Genomic DNA, 16,483 nt, shown 5'->3' on the forward strand with positions numbered 1-16,483 from the left:
TAGGCTCAGGAGAGCTAGAGCTGGGAGAAGTCTCAGCAGGACTGAGAGAAACTTGGGGAGGGCCAGGGGAGAAGGTCCCCCAGAGGTGTAGGAGCTCATGTTATGAGATGGCCAGATGGAGAAGCTGCTATGGATACTCTGAGTGAGGGCATGGGGGGTTTACTCTTTAGGTGTATTGGGGTTAACACACCCTGAAGACTGGTGAGGGACACAAGCTCTGGGAACTGATTGAGGGGTACACCCTGTGGACTCTTGTGGGGGTATGCCCTGTAGACTGACTGAAAGGCCAGAGGGCTCTGGGAACTGCTGATTGGGCCAGAGGGACCGGGAAGCAATTGATGAGCTAGAGGGGATGATTGTACCGGTAAACCCAGTGGTATGTGGTTGGTGGTATGAAGTCTGCAAATGGACTAGATGACTTCCTAAGGTCCCTTCTAGCCTTATTTTTTACGATCCTGTGTGTGCTCAGATCCCTTGAAGGTCTCTCAAAATATGAACCTTGACTTCAACCACTGGAATGGTGATGCAAAAACCCAGCACAGTGCTTCACAGTTGTGTTCACTGCAGGGAAACTAACCGCCTGGAAAATACAGGGTGTGCAATAGAGGTCTGTCAGTTCATCTTAAAGGCTACAAAATATTCTCTGTGTGTTTAAACATTCTAAAGCAGGATCAGGATATTTAATGTGACACTGCAGGTTTCTCTGCTTAAGGCTGGACTGACCTTGCTAGTATGGGTTCACTGAAGGCAGTAGCTGTAAAAAATTATCTTTAAGGTATTTAGTCTGGAAAGCTAGCTGCCCAGATACAACACATTTTATAGGTCTTTTTGTGCCTTAGTCATAGACTTTGGCTTTAGGCCAAATAACTTTCCTTCTCTTAAAGTATTATTTTTGTCAACCTGGATTCTGAACGAACTAGATTATTTAATATCACTTACATATGCATGCTGAAGAGACATTAAGGAAGCAGAATATAAACTATTTCCTGCATCATAAATATTTCAAAATTGGCACCTCTGCATTTAAACAAAAATATCCAGCATGCCAAGCCATGATCCCTTACCAATAAAATTCTTAGACATGCTCAACCTTCCTTAGCAATTATGCAAATACAGTGCATGATGTGGTTTTCACTGTGTTAGCTTCTTTTGAAACAGTTTAGATCAGATATTGGCAAATGATGAAAGCAATCTGAGTAGGGTACTTCTTAACAGATGTTTGTCCAGTCTTATTGGACAAATAACTCTGGGAAGGGTGACTCCACTGCATTGCTTTGGTAACCTTTGGATCAGGTTATTTTCTTGAGATAGAACCTACATTTTCCTTTGATTAATTTCATGCCCTTACTCATTGATGTATCCTCCCTCAAGTTCAATGTCAGGGCTTGGCCTGGTTAAAATTATGTGTATGGCACTTCGGTACCTTCCTGGCCCTGACCATTGGCTTTGTGTTCACTTGCCTGTGTTCATAGTGGTGGTCCCGACTCTCTCCTGCCACATCTTGATGTTTTTAGGATGATATTAATTGGGAGGTGATAATTCTCACTGCCACTGTACAATGGTAACCTGACGTGGATCTCTTCCGGGGCTCCAACCTACTCTACACCTCAGCCTAGTGCTACTCAGATGTTACACCACCATTCATTTATGTAGGTCTTAACAGGTGACTTGTCTTTTCTCTTTTAGGCTCGTTTGTGTCTTGACAGTCATCTCAATGGAACTAACATAAACACAGACTACCAGACTTCTTCCCAGTCTCAGGTGAGCCATGCAGTTGGTCTTGGGAGGGCTTTTTTGCCCCCTCTCTCCCCAAGGGTTATGACCTCTAGTCCTACAATAAAAATCAAAGGGTAAAAAGTCCAAAGAAAAAAACTGAAACCCATCCAGGCTGATACCCCCTTGTCCTGGAGTTTATTGGATTGGCTGGTAATTTTCCCCCTTATTTTTGTTAGGTTGGGGTTCTGCCAAACTGGCTCAGCACCCTGCCAGTCTGTTGAGGTGAGGGCATGCCAGACTAAGCAAAAAAAAAAAAAAAAAGGAACTTAGCTGTCAATACCCTGGGATAGGGCCCAGCCACTTTCCTCTCAGTAGGCTTGTGCAAGTCAGCACTGATCCAATCTGGCTTCGGATCCAGCCACTTCCAATGGCAGTGATCCGATCTGGAGCTCTGGATTGGGTTTCCACCTCGATCTGGCTTAACCAGCTCCAAAGTTTTGGAGCCACCTTGGAGATCTGGCTATAGGGTATAATGGGGGAATCAATGAAATATCTATAACTTTGTTGTTTTTTGTCCAATCTGGATGAACCTTGCATGGATGGTAGCCTCTGCTGAGAGCATGAAATCTGCCAAGTTTCAAGAAGATCAATGAAGTGGTTTGGAGGGAGCTGTACCCCAAATTCCTGAAAGCAAAACTCCTGTCACATCTATGTGTCACACCACAGGGTGGTCAAAACTGCAGGGGTGGTAGCTCTTATTGAGGCCACAAATCCTTCCAAGTTTTAAGAAAATTGATGCAGGTGTTTGAGGGGAACTGCACTTCAAGCTGCAGACAAGCAAAACTCGTGACATGGGTGACCCTGTGTGTGTTAAGGCACAGCAGGGTGAAAGCTGCAGGGATGGTGGCAACTGTTGTGGCCACGAAGCCCGCCAGCTGTTGAGATCAGTGCAGGGGGGTTCTGTGGCCCTGCACTCCTGACAGATAAAACTTGTGCCATGGGTGCTTGTGGAACTGACTGTCTGTCTTGGGGCAGTTTATTGTTTGTATTGATTCTTTCCTTTCCTTAGTCTGGTTTTGTAGGTGTTAATTGATGGCACATTAGCTAGGTCCTATGTATTGAGCTGGTCCCTGAGTGAATCATGATTGATTGGTACCTGGTAACACAGTAGCTTAGCAGCCAGGCCTGCAGTAGTGTCTCACATGCCCCAAGACAGAGACAGTCCCACAAGCACCCATGCCACAAGTTTTGTCTGTCAGTAGCTAGGGGTGCAGGGCACCAGAACCCCCCTGCACTGATCTCCTCAACAGCTGGCAGGCTTTGTGGCCGCAGCAGGGGCCACCATCCCTGCAGCTGTCGCCCCACTGTGCCTTAACATACGCAGTGTCACCCATGGCACGAGATTTGCTTGTCCACATCTTGAGGGGCAGTTCCCCCCAAACCCCTACACCAATCTTTTTTAAACTTGGCAGGCTTTGTGGTCTCAGCATAAGCTACCACCCCACCCCCCTATGTTGTAGTACCTAGACATGACATGAGTTTTGCTTTCAAGAATTTGGGGTACAGCTCCCCCCAAACCCCTTCTTGAAAATTGTCAGGATTCATGCTCTCTGCAGAGTCTACCGCCTCAGAAAATTTCATCCAAATAGGACAAAAAACAACAAAGTTATAGATATTTTATTGTTTCCTCATACCCTATGGACAGATCTCTGAGGTGGCTCTGAAGCACTTCAGAAGCTCCGAACCTCTTCAGGAAGCTGAACAAGGCCAGCACTTCAGCCTGGACATGCTGCTTCAGACCCTGAAGTGTCCAAAGCTTCTCTGGATCCGAAGATCTGTCCGAAGCCTAACACAGCCCTACCTCCCAGCTGGCCCTTTTGTGGTGCAGTTTCACTGCTGCTAGTGCCTCTCTGCTCCACAGTGTCCCTGTTGCCAGTGACTTCTGACCTAATCAAGCTCCTCTGAGCTCTTCAGCCAGCTGTCCACTGCTCCCTGTCATTGCTTCTGCCTGGCCTCTTGTGTTTTGGGACGTAGATCCCCATTACCCAGCTCTCCACACTCTCTGCACTCCTCGCTCCCTGGCTCTCCATGCCTCTCTCTTCCACCTCTCTGGGGACACTTTAGCTGCACAGAGCAGCTGCTCCAGAACTGCGGATCATGGGGCACTTTCTCTTTTGCCAGCTCCTCCAGGCTCCCAGTAAGCATCTTCCCTCTTTCTTTTTCTTCACATCCAGTATCTAAATCAGGGTGAGTAAAATACAGGCTGCAGCAAGTATACAGCCTGCCAATGGATTGTATCCAGCCCTCAGGCAGGCAGCGGCAAACTGATGAGATCCAGCTCATGGGCAGCTGGTGACTGTGGCTGCTGCATGGTGCTGAGCAGGCAGGGCTGTTTCTACCTAGTGCTGATGTGGTGGCATCAGCTGTGGACCCAGGTGGATGCCCCAATTCCAACCTGGAACCTGCCTCCTGCATCCACAGCTGATGATGATGCCCACCTGGCAGTGCTTCCTGCACGCCAGATGGGTGCTGGCCTAAGCTGTGGATGTAAGCAGATGCTCTGCTCCTCACCCTGAACCTGCCTGCTCTGTTCACAGCTAATGCTGGTGCCTGCCCCAGGCTGCTTCCTGCACACTGGGAAGGTCCTGGTATAAGCTGCAGTTGCAGCTGGCATGTTCTGGGTCAGGGTGGGGATCAGGGCTTGCTGCAGCTCCTAGCAGGGGCGGGGGGGGAGCAGGGGATTGGGGTTTGTTGCAGCACCTGGCAGAGGGCGGGGGGGGGGATCAGGGTTTGCTGCAGTTCTGGGTGGTGTGGGGATGGCAGGGGGTAGGGAGAAAGAGTGAGAAGTGTGGCCCTCAACTTAGGAAGTTTTGGTGAGTGGGGGTGTGGGAACAGAGTACTGACCCGTGACAGCTCACCAAAACTCCTTATGTGGCCTTCCACCCCAAATAATTGCTCCCCCGATTTTAAACCAATTTCCTCTTTCCGCAGCCATTCATCCAGTTACCACCTTGCCCTTGGAACAATGTAGAACTCCACGTGTACTGGTCTATAAACTTTCATGTATCTATACATACATGGACTGGAAATATATTCAAGGCATCTAAAGCAGAGCTGTGATCCTAGCTGACCTCACACCAACTAATTATATGGTTTTGTCTTGGAGCATCCTGGAATCTCCCAATTCTCCTATGGATATTGTGAATTTGTAATGCAAGCCTAGGATGTATCAGGTAAAGTATTTCTAGTAGGGCTGTGCAAAACTTGGGCAGCTGTTTGATTTCAGAGGTGTTTTGGCCTGTTCTGGCACCTGCAACACCGAATCCAAATTGGAATGGAAGGCTCTGAAACATCTCTGAAACGAAATGGAACCATCTGAAACATTTTAAATGTTAATGTTTCAGAGGCGAGCTTGAGAGGAAACAGAAACTCAAAAGAGGGAGGGGAGGGGGGGAGAGGAGGACTACGACTACTCTGATACTGACATCTGTAGCTGGCCAGTGTCTGCAGTCTGTCCCTGAGGTCCCTTCCAAACGCAGTGCTCTGGGGGAGGGACGGAGAAAGAATATATAAGGTGGTTTGGGAACTGTTCTCTGCCTTTTGTGAGATCTGTCTCTTGTAGCAGAGCACAGCACCTGAAGGGTCTAAGCTGGCAGCAGTAGGTAGTCTGTTGCTATCAAGTTGTAGACAGCTGTTAACCAATCCTTTCCCACTTACCCTTGCATACCATCCCTATTGTTAATTCCTTTCAAATATTTCTTCCCCCAGAATCCTGTTATTTCTTCTTCTTTTTTTTTCACCTTCACAAAAAGAAAGCTGTGCTTTGCCTGGCAGTGTCTCATCACTTTGCAGGAAAGCACTACGGATATACACACACAGACACACATTTTCCAGCACAACAAACATGAAGCGTGCTGGGAAGGTAGGTGCCCAGTCTTTTGGCAGGGGGGCAGAGGGGCCAGAGGGAGAGCTGAAAGTCTTCCCCCCACCCCCAACATAGATGCACCCTCTTCATTAGTAGCCATGAGGCTTCTGCTGCTAGTGGGGGCAAGGACAAGGGAGCAGTGTCTGCATCTGCCCCACCTCCACTAATACCAGCAATAATAATAACCCCCAGCACCACCAGCATGACAAGCCTCCTCCATCCCAACTCTACGGGCCAACGAGAGGTAAAACGCTGCTCGACCTGGTACTGGCTACTGGGGATGACCTAATCGGTGACCTAGTGATTGATGGGAAGCTGGGTGACAGCAACCATGAGCTGATCATCTTCACCATCTGCCCTAAAGCTGGCAAGTCACTCAGCAACCCAGAAGTCCTTGACTTCAGGAAAGCCAACTTTGACAAGCTCAGGAGGCTTGTCGGTGCAACCCTAAGGGACCATGACCCCAGGGGGAGGGGAGTTCAGGAGGAATGGTTGCTCCTCAAGGGAGCAATCCTCAATGGACAAGCTAATTCTATTCCATCTTGGAGGAAAGGCAGCAAGAAGGCACAGAAACCCCCCTGGCTCTCCAGGGATCTAGAAGACCTCCTGAGGCTAAAGAGAAAGGCCTACAAAGGACGGAGGATGGGATTCACCTCCAAGGAGGAATATTCTGCACTGGTGCAGTCCTGCAGGGAGCAAACCAGGAAAGCCAAGGCTGCAACTGAACTCCAACTAGCTTTGAGCATCAAGGACAATAAAAAGTCCTTTTTCAGATATGTGGGGAGCCGGAGGAAAAGCAAGGATAACATTGGACCCCTGCTGAACCAGATGGGGCAACTGACAACTGACGCCCAGGAAAATGGGTACTTTGCGTCGGTCTTTCATCAGTCCCATGGGATGCCCATGCTCACCACGGGACAGGGAGGTCCAGGTGAGGGAGATCCCCTGCCCTCCATTAATGCTGACCTCATGAAGGAACACCTTGAGAGGCTGGATACATTCAAGTCAGCTGGCCCTGACAATCCACACCCCAGGGTACTCAAGGAGCTGGTGAGCATCATAGCCCAGCCTCTGGCATGGATCTTTGAAAACTCCTGGTGCTCTGGTGTAGTGCCTGAAGACTGGAAGAAGGCCAATGTGGTGCCTATCTTTAAGAAAGGGAGAAAAGTAGATCTGGCTAACTATAGGCCCATCAGCCTGACTTCTATCTTGGAGAAGATCTTAGAAAAGTATTAAAGAGGCCATCCGTAATGGACTGGCTGATGCCAACATCCTGAGGGATAGCCAGCACAGGTTTGTTGCGGGTGGGTCTTGCTTGACCAATCTCATTTCCTTCTATGATGAGGTGACCTATAACCTGGACAGGAGAGAAGAGATTGATGTCATATATCTTAACTTCAAAAAATTCTTCCATCTGGTATCCCATGATTACCTCTTGGCCAAACTGGCCAATTATGACCGTGGGTCCATCACGATCCACTGGCTGGGAAATTGGCTTTGTGGTTGGACCCAGAGGGTGGTAATTGATAGAAGTCAATCATCACGGTACCTTGTGACCATTGGGGTCCCCCAAGGCTCTGTACTTGGACACATATTGTTCAACATCTTCATTAATGATGTGGACATTGGAGTCAGAAGTGAACTGGCCAAGTTCGCCAATGACACCAAACTCTGGGGCTAAGCATGCACACCAGAAGACAGGAGGGTGATCTAGGCTGACCTGGACAGGCTCAGCAAATGGGCAAGTGAGAACCTGATGGTGTTTAACACCGAAAAAATGCAAGGTTCTCCACCTTGGGAGGAAAAACCTGCAGCACCCTTATAGGCTCGGCAGTGCTACGCTGGCTAGCACTACAGAAGAAAGAGACTTGGAGGTCATCATTGACCACAAGATGAACATGAGCCTCCAATGAGATGCTGCGGCTAGTAAAGCGACCAAAACGCTGGCTTGCATCCATAGATGCTTCTCAAGCAAATCCCAGAACATCATTCTTCCCTTGTACTCGGCCTTGGTGAGGCCGCAGCTGGAGTACTGCATCCAGTTTTGGGCTCCACAATTCAAAAAGGATGTGGAGAAGCTTGAGAGAGTCCAGAGAAGAGCCACACACATGATCAGAGGTCAGGAAAACAGACCTTACGATGATAAGCTGAGAGCCAGGGGGCTCTTTAGCCTGGAAAAGTGCAGGCTCAGGGGTGATCTGATGGCCACCTATAATTTTATCAGGGGTGACCACCAGTACCTGGGGGAACGTTTGTTCACCAGAGCGCCCCAAGGGATGATGGGGTCGAATGGTTATAAACTACTGCAAGACTGTTTCAGGCCAGACATATGGAAGAATTTCTTTACTGTCGAAGCCCCCAGAGTCTGGAATAGCCTGCTATCGGAGGTGGTTCAAGCACCTACACTGAACACCTTCAAGAGTAAATTGGATGCTTATCTTGCTGGGATCCTATGACCACAGCTGACTTCCTGTCCCTCGGGCAGGGGGCTGGACTCGATGATCTTCTGAGGTCCCTTCCAGCCCTAGTATCTATGAAATCTATGAAATCCCAATTTCATTTCCCAGCATGAGCCTTCCAGTGCCAGAGGAGGATCTGGATCTGAGTGCCATAGCTAGGGAAATTCTGGGGAAGGAGGGGGAATCTGAATTTGTGCTCCACACCTCTCAAAGTTCCCCTAGACCCAAGTGTCCTCCTCTCTGGAAGGCAGTGTAGAGTAGGTTGTGGAGACAGCTGGCTCAGCTTCCCATGTCATTTTGCCTCTGCATGCTGAGGAGGGGAATAAGGCAGGATCTGCACCCACAACCCAGAAGCGAGAGGGTAGTGTAGTGTAGGATCATTTAGAGGTAGCATATATGGGATCATCTGCAATCTGCCTGCACTGCCAATGCATGACCAGCCAGGGCAAGGAGGTGAAAGACTTCAGCACCAAGGGGATGCTGATGCATCTCAGGAAGCACCACCCCCTTGCCCTGGCTCCTCCTCAGCCTGGCACCAGTGGGAGCATGCCCAAAGGGAAGTTCCCCCTTCTTACTCCAAAGCCCCAATCCCCGTGAAGCAGAGGCAAGCCACCCTGGACCAGTGCAGGAAAGGTGGAGAGAAAGAGGGTCATGTTTTAAAGGTGAGCGAGGTCACCTAGAGCACTGGGGAGATGTTTGCTTGGAATGGTCAGCCCTTTTCCTTAGTTGAGTGGCCAGGATTCAGGTGGCTCATGGTGCTTGTGGCCCCATCGTACCATGGGGCTGCCAGCGATGGCACCAGCACCAGCAGCAAGCTCATTTCCAAATGCATGAAGGTGGCAGGTTACTTCTACCGGAGCATCAAGAGGGGCAAGATACTGTGGGAGAAACAAACAGAGCTGAACATCCCGCAGCACAAAATCATGCAGGCCATGGAGACTCAGTGGAACTCCACATACCTGATGCTCGAAAGGCTGGTCAAGCAATAGAAGGCCATCCGTGAGATGGCTTTGCTCAGGGAGATTGGGATCAGTATTCATCTCAACAAAACAGAGTGGGATACCGTCTCCCAAATCTTGGTGGTCCTCAAGCCATTCCTCAAGCCCACTGAGAGCCTTAGCACTGGTGGTGGCCTCCTTAGCCAGGTGATCCCCATAGTGAGGAAGCTTCAAAATGAAATGGAGAAGTTCAGGGGAACGATTTTCCTGGCTGGGGAAAGTTGCTGTCATCACAGTTGCAGGCATTGGTGAAGTGGCATCAAGAAATGGCTGGTTCCATTGCAGTCCATTATGGTCCACGTGCTGGCCCCCATGCATGACCTGAGGGTGAAGGGGAGTGTGTGCACCAGGAAAACCCTGGATTACTGGATGGAGGTGCTGGTGAACAGAGTCAGGGAGGCAGAAGGGCAGAGGCAGGGGTATGTGGAAGAGAGGGAACCACTGTCCCGTGCCAGCAGTCCATCCACCAACCAATCCTCTCCACCATGGGCACTGAGAAGCCTCCTACCTGAGTAACATCGGAATCAGTTTTCCATCAGGGTGTGGTAGGTGAAAGAGGGATGAGTGGTTGGCCCAGAAACAGGTGGATGGGCTGAGATCTTACCCACACTGGGAAGGCCCCCTGTTACAGGCTACCATCTCTGCTGCATTCATCCCGCTTTGCTTTAACACACACAAGGCAGACAAGGGTCTTTCAGTCAATCTGAAATATTTTATTAGACCAACTGAATAGTTGGAGAAATATATCTTAATAAGCTTTTGGGTTTAGAATCCTCAGGCTGAGGAAGCATCTGCATTTGTTGTGTACTATTCCTTCCATCCATGAAGAGTACAAAGAAGCCAGAGGCTGGCATGCAATGCAGGCAAGAAAGCTAGTCAGTGAAAATGTAAATTGAGGTGTCAGGGGGTAAGGGATGGGGGTGGGGGAGAAGGGAGATGTAGCAGGTAAAAGTGGAGAGGTACTTGAGGAGTCAGAGGAAAGTTATTGTGTGTTTATAGATCCATTGTCTATATTGAGTCCATGAGTTTCTGTATCTAGGAGGTTGATGAAATGAATTTCATAGGCTTGTCTGTAAAAAGTGTTTTGTAAATTCCCTTTGAGCATCAGGCCTGAGAGATTGGAGACAGAGTGGATTTCTTGTGAGAGATGTGCCACCAGAGGTAGTTGGATATTCTTGTCTGTAATAGATTTCTGGTGTGTACTCATTCTGGTGCAGAGTTGTTGCTTTGTATCTCCCATGTATTTTCCATCAGGGCATTTGATGCGCTGGATGAGATATATAACGTTTCTGGAGGTGCAGCTGTAAGATCCAGGAGTTGTGATGGTTCTGTTGTGGGGTGTAGTAATTGTGGGAGTACTGGAAATATGTTGGCAGGTCTTGCATTTCTTATCTTGGCATGGTCTGGATCCATTTGGTGCATTTTGGGCTGTAGGAAGTTTGCTTCTGGTGATGAGGTTAGCAAGGTTCGGTGCTTGTTTGAATTTAAACAACTTCTCACAGATAAGTTTATGAACTTCACTTCATCAACCTCCTGGATACAAAAACTCATGGACTCAATATAGACATTGGATTTATGACACACTGTAACCTGCCTGACTTCTGACTCCCCAGGCATCTCTCTACTTTTACCCGTTACATCCCCCTTTCCCGCCCCAGCCTGTCCCTCACCCCCTGACACATCAATTTACATTTTCACTGACTGGCTTTCTTGCATACATACCAGCCTCTGGCTTTTTCACTATTCATTCCATCTAGAAAGAGCACACACACACCAACTGCAGATGCTTCCTCAGCCTCGTGAAAGGTTTTTAAACCTGAAAGGTTGCTAAGATATATTTCTCCAACTATTCAGTTGGTCTAATAAAAGATATCAGAGGCACCCTCAACTGGTCCATGCTGGGGCCAGGACCCAAAGCAGGGTCAAAGGGCCAGGGGCCCACTGCGAGGAATGCCTAGAGCAAGAGGCTTGGGATTCCGACTGTCCTGAAGGCAGGGCCAGGGCCTAAGGGGGAGCACAAGGTCCCAGAGAGGGGACCACATCTGGAAGGGGTGAAGGATGCAATCTGTGAGGCATGAGCTGCAGTGTAGGGGAGGTATGCAGCTGCAGAATGGATGTCACCCCAAGACACCTAAATGGCCAGCCTCCCGCCTGGGAAATATTTGAATCAGTTTTCCATCAAGGTGTGGCAGGAAAAGAGGGGTGGGCAGTTGGCCCAGAAACAGGTGGGTGGGCTGAGCTCTAACAAGCACAAGGAAGGCCCCCTCTTACAGGCTACCATCCATGCTGGTTTCATTCTGCTCTGCCTATGCATGCACACGTGACATGAGTTTCACCTTCAGAACCTTGACCTGCAGTTTCACAGAAACTCTTTCACCTATCTCCTTGAAACCTGGCAGGCTTCATGGCCTGGGGTGGGGCTACCATCCCTGCAATTTACATTTGAATTAGGCAAGAAATGACAAAATTATAGGCATTTTAGTGATTCCCCATTACAGCCTATGGCCAAATCACCAAAACAACTTTGAAACTCAATAACAGATTCAATCAAATCGAAATGAACAGTGATCTGACATACTGAAATGAATCACTGTGCCAGGGGCACAGGATCAGGATGAGGGGGAGCCTCACCCAGAGGCAAAACCCCAACCGGAGAAGACAAAGAAAAAAATAATGACTTACCTATTCCAGGGGCCAGGAGGAGCGAGGAAGCTTGGGGCGAGAAACTGCCTGCGTGGTTTGTAAGCCACACCCATATACAGCTGGGGCTGGGTGACGTCATGGGAAGGCGTCACGTGGCGGAGATTAAAGGGAGCCATGAAAGTGCGGGAAGGCTGCTGAGGGCCAGAGAATTGGCAGGAACCTACTGGCCAAGAGGGGACCAGCCGTGGTGGACAGCAGATGGCAGCGGAAGCGGCAGTGGCACCGGCACCAGCAGCCGTGGTGGGAGCGGTGACGGCAGCCACGACTGCAGCAACTGCAGAAGCAGTGGGGAATCCCTGACCCGGAGAAGCCCGGTGGGGAGCAAGTACACTTGGAGAGAGGCTGGAAGAGGCAGTGGCAGTGGCGGCTGCAGCATCTGGAGTGGTGGGAGATCCCCAAGCCGAGGATCGGTGGAGATTGAAGACACTGGGAAGGAAGCTGGCAGGAAAGCCGGCAGTGGTAGCTGCAGCGGCAGTGGCAGGAACAGCGGGGACCCCCAACCTGGAGAAGCCTGGTGAGACACAAAGGAGCCAGCGAAGGAGCCCATGGTAGTCCTGGGGTGAATTGGCAGGCAAGCCTACCTACAGGTGATGGCAGCCTGTCATAGAGCACTTAGGTGCCCTGCACCTGAGAACAGGGATGGCTCCAGAGAGCCCCTAGCGGTGAGAAGGAGGAGACGCAGCCGCCAGTCACCAGGGCAACACAGGTGCTGGTTGCCAGGGGAATCGGCAAAACCCCCTGACAGGAAGGGGCAGGACTTAGTCCTTCTTAAACCCAGGGAGGAGGCTAGGGTGGCAGTTCCTCCTCTGACAGTCAAGGAGTGAGGAGCTCAGCCAGTGTGGCTGCACGAGTATCCGCGGGTTGCTGTCATGAACTGGAGTATTTTTTGCCTGGTAGGGATTAACTGTTGTCTGACCAGATGATTTAACTTTATATTATAGCCCGGGGGCTTTCTGTTTTGTGTTTACTGTTTAACCGGAGGACCGGGTGGGGCTATTAGGGGTTGGAGGAGGACTCATAGGGACTCCCCAGTAGCATGGGGGTTCTTGGTGCTGGAGAAGGCACGGTGTTTTGCAGGGTGCATTTGGCCTAGCCCCGAGAGAGCGAGAGAGAGAGGGGGGCAGCGAGGAGCCCCGAGAGTGGCAGAGGGGCGGCAAGGAACCCTGAGAGTGCAGAGGAGCCCCAAGAGTGGCAGAGGAGCAGCGAGGAGCCCCGAGAGTGCAGGGGGGTGGCGAGGAGCCCCGAGAGTGCAGAGGAGCCCCAAGAGTGGCAGAGGGGTGGCGAGGAGCCCCGAGAGTGCAGGGGGGTGGAGAGGATTCTCGAGAGTGCAGGGGGACCCCAAGAGTGCAGAGGAGTGGCGAGGAGCCCCGAGGGCAAAAAGAGGGCTGAGACATAACAGGGCCAAAGTCAGATCACACCAGCACCATCTGCGTGGCTTGGGCTGCAGTGTAGGGGAGGAAAAGGAGCCACAGATAGCGCCCCCCATCATTGGGGCACGTAGAAATGGGCAGCCTCCCGCTAATTACAACAATCTATTAAATAAGATCAAGGCATGGCAGGCAAGTAAGCAGGCGGTTAGCCCATTACAGGAGGGCGGAGCCATACCTGGAGAGGCTCCAATAGTGGCACTCCTGTCACAGGGCCATAAACCCAAGTGGAGGTTGGGCCTGGAAAGGGGAAGAGAGGGACCCCAGCTGGGGTGAAGGCATGGGTCCTGACCCTCACGGTGCCCAAGGCTTAGGGCATCAAGGATGCTAAGGGTACAGAGCACAGCAGGCACTCTGTTTTCTCCAGGGTCCTTCCATCTTTTCCTTTTTTTTTTTTTTCGGTTCCCTTCCTTTGGCTACTCCTCACTAGTAGCCAGGGTGGTGGGTTTGTTTATACGGTGTCATGACAGGTGTTTCAGGGAAGAGGGGTTTAGGGTCCAGGCAGTGGTAGTAGTCTCCTCTTGGGCCCTTTTATTTCCATCTCCTTTGCAGGGGAAGGTGGGCAAAGTCCTCAGCATTAGGTGAGGGTGGCCAGGACCTCAGGGAAGAGGAGAGAGAGGCGGCGCTAGGGGCATCAGAGACGACAGGCCTGAAAACTGAAGGTCTCCAGGCCCACCCACCGGAGTCCAACCAGGGTCCAGGGTGACTGCTGTCATGGGGTGATGCGAAGGCCAGAGAAGATACCTGTGGAGGCTGACCACAAACTAGACCTGGAGGCCCATCTCACAAGGGTGGCGCTTGGCCAGGGTGTAGGGGAGGTTGGAGCCCCATGAGTGCATGCCGAGACGTGTGGCGACCCTGGAGGCAACTCCAAAGGGGACCCCCTCCACTGAAGAGTCATTCAAGGTCATGGCAGGCGAGTTAGGGGGTCTCCCAGAAGACAACCAGGGGAGGCGTGGCAAGAGAGACCTGACTGTAGGTGTATACTATAGGCTGCCTAACCAAGGGGAGGAACTTGATCTAGCATTTGCCCATGAACTAATGGAGGCCGCATGTGCATGGGACACGGTTGTCATGGGTGACTTCAACTACCCAGACGTCTCCTGGGAGGAGTGCTTGGCTAACTCGGCTTGATCATGATCCTTCTTGACCAGCACCGATGACATTTTTTTGACTCAGGAGGTGCACAGGCCAACTAGAGGCAATGCAGTTCTTGATGACCCAGTGACCAACTTAAACATAGAGGGCAACCTACACAATAGATTTCATAAATTTCATAGACATTAGGGCTGGAAGGGACCTCAGAAGATCATCGAGTCCAGCCCCCTGCCCAAAGGGCAGGAAGTCAGCTGGGGTCATAGGATCCCAGCAAGATAAGCATAGTGACCATGAAATCATTATGTTCACAGTCCATTGCAAGGCTGACAAAACAGATACCAAGCTTGAAGTCTTAGACTTCAAAAATGCAAATTTTAATAAACACAGGTCACTAGTAGAGAATGCCCTGAGAGACCAAGGACCACAGGTAAAGGGAGCACGAGAAGAATGGTCATTCCTTAAAGATACAATCCTTAAGGCTCAGAGAAAATCTATTCCCTTAAGGAGAAAAAATAGCAGAAGGGTCAAAATGCCCACTTAGCTAAGCAGGAAAGTTGCAGCCCTCCTACAGAAAAAGAAAATAGGCATACAAACTATGGAAGCTTGGGACAGCCTCTAAGGAAGACTACTTGACAATGACCTGGACTTGTAAAAAACAGATAAGGCAAGCTAACCAAACTAAAACGAGCTACAAGAATCAAGGACAAAAAGAAGTCCTTCTTTAGCTACATAGGGAGTAGAAGAAAAACTAATGGGAGTGTGGGGCCGCTGCTTAATGCCTCAGGATACCCGCTCACTACCACTCAGGAAAAAACATAACTCCTAAATGACTATTTGCCTCAGTCTTTCACAAGACCAAGGGAAACAACATGCCAGGTAGGGCACAGAGCAAGCAGGGTGGGATTAACACCATTCCCACCATTGCTATAGAACTGGTGTATGATCAATGAAAGGCATTAGACATATATAAATCGGCAGGACCAGATGAACTCCACCCAAGAGTGCTGCAAGAGTTGGCCAAAGTAATTGCAAGAGCCCCTGGCAAAGATCTTTCAAAAATCATGGGCCTCTGGAGAAATTCCAGAGGACTGCAAGACGGCTATTGTTGTGCCCTTCTTCAAAAAGGGGAAGCATGAAGACCCAGGAAACTACAGGCCAATTAGCTTAACTTCTCTTTCAGGGAAAATCCTAGAAATATTCATCAAAGAGGCTATATGTGACAAATTTGAAGAAGGCTTGATACTGAATGACAGCCAGCATGGCTTCATTGCAGGCCGGACTTGTCTGACCAACCTCATTTCTTTCTATGATCAGGTGACTCATCACCTGGATGAGAGAAAAGCTGTTGACATCATATACCTCAACTTCCAGAAAGCCTTTGACCTGGTATCCCATGAGGTACTGATCAGAAAACTGGAAGATATTGGCTCAACTGCAGGACCGTCAAGTGGGTGTGAAACTGGTTGCAGGGTAGGACACAGAGTCCAAATGAATGGATCAGTGTTGTCCTGGCAAGATGTGGGCAGCAGCATACCCCAGGGGTCAGTACTTGGCCCAGTGCTGTTCAATATCTTCATCAACGACCTGGATGAGGGGGTGAAAAGCCCATTGGCCAAGTTCGCGGACAACACCAAGATATGGGGTTGTGCAGACACGCCCACAGATAGGCTGCAGATACAAGCAGACCTAGACAGGCTGGCATGTTGGGCAGAATGGAACCAGATGAGGTTCAACATAGAGAAATGCAAAGTGCTGCATCTGGGAAGGAAGAACCCCCAGCACACCTACAGGCTGGGCATCGCTAACCTGACCAGCACTACAAATGAAAGGGATCTGGGGGTAACAATAGACCCCAGCATGACTTATGAGCTGGCAATGCGACACAGTAGCTGCTAGGGCCAATAAAACTCTGGCATGCATCAATCAGATGCATCTCCAGTAAATCCAAAGAAGTGATTCTCCCACTTTACTCAACATTGGTGTGGCTGCAGCTGGAGTATTGTGTCCAGTTCTGGGCACCGCACTTCAACAAGGACGTGCTAAAGCTTGAGAGGGTCCAGAGAAGGCCACCTGCATGATCAGGGACTTGCATGGCAAGCTATATGAGGAGAGGCTGAGGGATCTCAGACTCTTCAGCCTAAAGAAAAGAAGGCTGAG

At 50.1% G+C, this 16,483-nt stretch overlaps 1 long non-coding RNA gene across 1 annotated transcript in view; it reads left to right on the top strand.

Moving 5' to 3' along the window:
• LOC149859604 (uncharacterized) overlaps positions 1 to 16,483 on the top strand; it is a 135,545-nt gene that overhangs the window by 78,821 nt on the left and 40,241 nt on the right. The window contains exons 5-6 of the long non-coding RNA XR_016443530.1: positions 1,687 to 1,761; positions 4,708 to 4,949. This is a non-coding gene — a long non-coding RNA (uncharacterized LOC149859604). The remainder of the gene's footprint in view (positions 1 to 1,686; positions 1,762 to 4,707; positions 4,950 to 16,483) is intronic.

Source organism: Crocodylus siamensis, chromosome 7 (genome assembly GCF_052110815.1).
Source record: "Crocodylus siamensis isolate JL-2025a chromosome 7, ASM5211081v1, whole genome shotgun sequence".
NCBI classification, from domain to species: domain Eukaryota; kingdom Metazoa; phylum Chordata; order Crocodylia; family Crocodylidae; genus Crocodylus; species Crocodylus siamensis.